A 4,877-nucleotide genomic window follows, 5' to 3' on the forward strand; every position below is an offset into this window, starting at 1 on the left:
TGAATTCTACAGCAGGATTAATATCCGCTCGTCCTCTCTGGAAACGTGTTCAGACCACTAACTGTCTGTCATGTGTGCACAGAGAAAATACATCATGCTGCGGGCAGCATAGAGAAGTAAAATACATGATGCAAGAATGAATACAATCAATTGATTATTGAATATTATCGATGGACACAGCTTTGTAGAACCAAAACATACACAGCCTGCCTCTGCTCAACACTCCAACTTGAGAAGGAATCATTTGGGTGGCTGCTGCAGTATGACATTGTGCATATCTCCTTCTCGGCAGTCAAGCAATACCAATTAACCAAGAGTTTTTCACAGTCTAGTCCGGTTGCAGCCACAACTAGACCTCGTATCAAAGGTATCAATAAATCATCGTTTTTGTATGGCTAGCAATCAACAAATGTACATTGTTTGAAGCACCCTTGTCTAAGTCCCAGTCACAAATGGCAGCTCCAATAAGCCCCATATGGTTGCTTGTAGAATCGTTCAGTTAGTTTAGAATCAGTTTTCAGTTTGTCGTTGGCCGGTAGGGGGTTCTGCCGTTCTAGGCATTACTGAATGAAATTAACAAAATTAGTCAAAATATTCTTTATTTTGACTGAACGAGTTGAAAAGTTCTTCCTTTATTCCAATAGAGCTCTCTAGCTTGTAGTCCTAATAACCGGAAATGAGTTACCTCTGGCTTGTTCAGTCATTCAGATTGGGGAAATGAATGGGGAAATGCATGGGGAAAGAATGGGGAAATGCATGGGGAAATGAATGGGGAAATGCATGGGGAAAGAATGAGGAAATGCATGGGGAAAGAATGGGGAAATGCATGGGGAAAGAATGGGGAAATGCATGGGGAAAGAATGGGGAAATGCATGGGGAAAGAATGAGGAAATGCATGGGGTTTGGGATAAACACAGAACTATAGAGTCTGACACAGGAAAGTGTGTGTGTGTGTGTGTGTGTGTGTGTGTGTGTGTGTGTGTGTGTGTGTGTGTGTGTGTGTGTATGGCACTGCATGTCTTCTGATTCACCCACATGGACTCTCTTACACCACAATTGTTTGTAGTTATGAGCTTTCAACAATAATCACAACAATAAATGGCAAACTATAAAGTCTGAGGTTAACACAGGCTCAGGTGTCACACTCTGATCTGTTTCACCTGTCCTCGTTATTGTCTCCACCCCCTCCAGGTGTCACTTGTTTTCCCCAGTGTATTTATCCCTGTGTTTCCTGTCTCTCTGGGCCAGTGTATTTATCCTTGTGTTTCCTGTCTCTCTGGGCCAGTGTATTTATCCCTGTGTTTCCTGTCTCTCTGGGCCAGTGTATTTATCCCTGTGTTTCCTGTCTCTCTGGGCCAGTGTATTTATCCCTGTGTTTCCTGTCTCTCTGGGCCAGTGTATTTATCCCTGTGTTTCCTGTCTCTCTGTGCCAGTTCATCTTGTATGTTCCAAGTCAACCAGTGTTTTTTCCCGTACTTCTGCCTTTGCTATTCTCTTTTTTTTATAGTCCCCCAGGTTTGACCCTTGCCTGTTTCTGGACTCTGTACCTGCCTGTCCACGAGTCTCTCTGCCACTCTGTACCTCCTGGACCCTGATCTGGTTTTGACCTTTTGCCTGTCCACGACCATTCTCTTGCCTACTCCTTTTGGATTATTAAACATTGTAAGACTCCAACCCTCTGCCTCCTGTGTCTGCATCTGGGTCTCGCCATGTGTCATGATATCAGGAGATGTTCTACGTTTTGTTCTATGAAATCATATCAGTCAGTTAACATGACCTTTATGATTTTGGTTGTTTTGATTACATAAATGCTTCCAAATTCACAAAAAGTGACGTTAACTGATGAAGATCATCCCATAGGGCAAAACATATTACTGTCACGATTATCGTCGTATTGAGTGGACCAAAATGCAGCGGGAATGTGTATACTCATATTATTTTATTGAGAAGGAATGTGAACACTGAACGAAATAACAAACACCGATGAAGACAGTCCTGTAAGGCAAGACGCTATACACGGAACAGGAAACAATTACCCACAAACACAGTGACAAAAACCCCTACTTAAATATGACCTCCAATTAGAAACAACGAAGAACAGCTGCTTCTAATTGAAGGTCAAACCAAAAACCCTGAACATAGAAATAGACTAAATCGACACAGACATAGAAATATACTAACATAGAACATTGCCCCAAAAAAACCGAAACACACTAAACAAACACCCCCTGCCATGCCCTGACCAAACTACAATAACAAACAACCCCTTTTACTGGTCAGGACGTGACAATAAGAGCTCCTAAGCTGGTGTTTACCACTGACCTTATTTTCGGCTTTTTTCCAAAAAACATTAAGTTCCCCATAGGCTTTGGCCAATGAGCCATGGCAGAGTTAGTGCCTACAAAATGGCCCCATTACTATTAATTTCTATTGACCCTTTGCTAAGCCCCGCCTCAGAATTTTGAGCACCCAAGCCCAGTGCTCCGATGGTAGCAACTGTCGCTAACCATGCTCGAGTGCCACGCGTCAGACAAAAATCCATGAAAGCCAATGAGGTCAATGTCAAAAACAGAGTTTTCATCAATAAATACATGTTTAAATGGCTAACTTATTGATGGTAGCAGGTGTACATGCAACTGTGATTCCTGAAATGCAGAGCCTGGTGTCGTATTTATTTTATCTTAAATATTACTTTTGTTGCATTGTTTGCTAACTGACTAGATTCATTACCATTTTAAACATTGCTAATGCTAGCTAGCTAGTCAGTTATTATAACTTGTCCTCTCCAAATGTATGTTAGCTAGCTAAGTTAGTTATATAAGGAATATAACTCTTATCTGCTGTCGACATCATCAGGATACAATTTGAGAGTCTAGGTAGCTCCAAAAGTGGTTAGCTTTGGCTGCATCCTGACAGTGCATTCAGAGCCATCCAGTGGCTAGCCACACAACAAACGGAATTGTATCAGGTTCCTGTGAAGGAATGAAATTGCTTTCACCAGTTTCATATTAGATCCCTGATTATCTCAATCTACCCGTTGCGAACGTGTGTGTACGTACGTATGTGTGTCACATCAAGTTACAGAGGAAAATTGCAGTCTGTGGCCGCTGACGGTTACCTAAGGCTCCCAGCAGGGCGTCTGATCTATCAAAGGACCCCACTTTGATGACACGGCAGATAGTTACCAATTCATCACGACTAAGACTGCTGGCTGCAAGGGCAGGGGGTAGCGTGTGTGTGCAAAACCCTGTCCTATCTGTCAGTCTGAATGATAGCACTTTACCAGTGAAACTGTTCTGCAGGTCAATTCCAATGAATGGAACATTCTAAATTAGTCATACAGAGAAACCAGTTGGAACCGGATGTCTCTCTTGTGACATTATCTATGACATCAATACACTTGTTTTTTTGCTGGTATGCTGATGTTGTTGTACTTGCGAATGTTACTGTTCAGCTTTTATGATTTCATTTGGTTCTCACTGATTTGCTCTTTTGTGGTGTGTGCCTGAATAGGTGCATATGCTGTTTTTTTGTTTTTGTGTGTGCCTGTGTGTCTGTGTGAATGTGTGTCGGTCTGTCTGTGTGTGTGTGTGTGTGTGTGTGTGTGTGTGTGTGTGTGTGTGTGTGTGTGTGTGTGTGTGTGTGTGTGTGTGTGTGTGTGTGTGTGTGTGTGTGTGTGTGTGTGTGTGTGTGTGTGTGTGTGTGTGTGTGTGTGTGTGTGTGTGTGTGTGTGTGTGTGTGTGTGTGTGTGTGTGTGTGTGTGTGTGTGTGTGTGTGTGTGTGTACACAGAGACAGGGACAAGGACCTGACTATAACCAGCCTTCTGGGTACTGACACGCAGCTAGACAGGTCCTTCCTGCCTGGGAGTTAACCTGCTGATGCTGACACACAGACAGCTAGACAGGTCCTTCCTGCCTGGGAGTTAACCTGCTGATACTGACACACAGACAGCTAGACAGGTCCTTCCTGCCTGGGAGTTAACCTGCTGGTACTGACACACAGACAGCTAGACAGGTCCTTCCTGCCTGGGAGTTAACCTGCTGGTACTGACACACAGACAGCTAGACAGGTCCTTCCTGCCTGGGAGTTAACCTGTTGATTGGAAAGTAGGAAGGAATAGAAAGAAATCCATTTGAATCGCTATACATTCACTTTATCGTCATTAGATGTATTCTAGGAAAAACAAGGAGAGGGGATCTCATTTATTCACATTTAAAAACATTGAAGACATTTGAAAACCAAATCATTTCCCTTTTGCTTTCATTAAAGCCTACTGTCTTGTTTTGATGAATTATGACAATGGTCAACAAACGCATTCCTGCTTAGGTTCAATTTTATCATTCCTTGTTAGTCACTTAGTGGGAGTGTTTAGATTGTGGTTGAAGTGTGTGTGTGTGTGTGTGTGTGTGTGTGTGTGTGTGTGTGTGTGTGTGTGTGTGTGTGTGTGTGTGTGTGTGTGTGTGTGTTTGTTACCCTATATACAGTAGCATCTCAGCTGTATGCAGTGCAAATAAGATCCGTCTTATTTACAATTTCATTATTTTACTGTCATGGTGTTGGTCGACTGCTCACTGAGTCAATCCTACAAACACACACACACACACACACACACTGGACACACATACACGCACGCACGCCTGCACACACACACACAGACACACACACACACACACACACACACACACACACACACACACACACACACACACACACACACACACACACACACACACACACACACACACACCCATGCACACATGCACCCGCTCATTGTAGATTAGGCAGCTGTTTCTACAGATAAGCAAGAGAATGGAGATGAGCTGGAGAACAACAGGTCCTCTCCCCTTCTCCCCTCTCCCTTTCTCTCCTCTCCCTT

Source organism: Salmo salar, chromosome ssa28 (genome assembly GCF_905237065.1).
Source record: "Salmo salar chromosome ssa28, Ssal_v3.1, whole genome shotgun sequence".
Classification (NCBI taxonomy): Eukaryota; Metazoa; Chordata; class Actinopteri; order Salmoniformes; family Salmonidae; genus Salmo; species Salmo salar.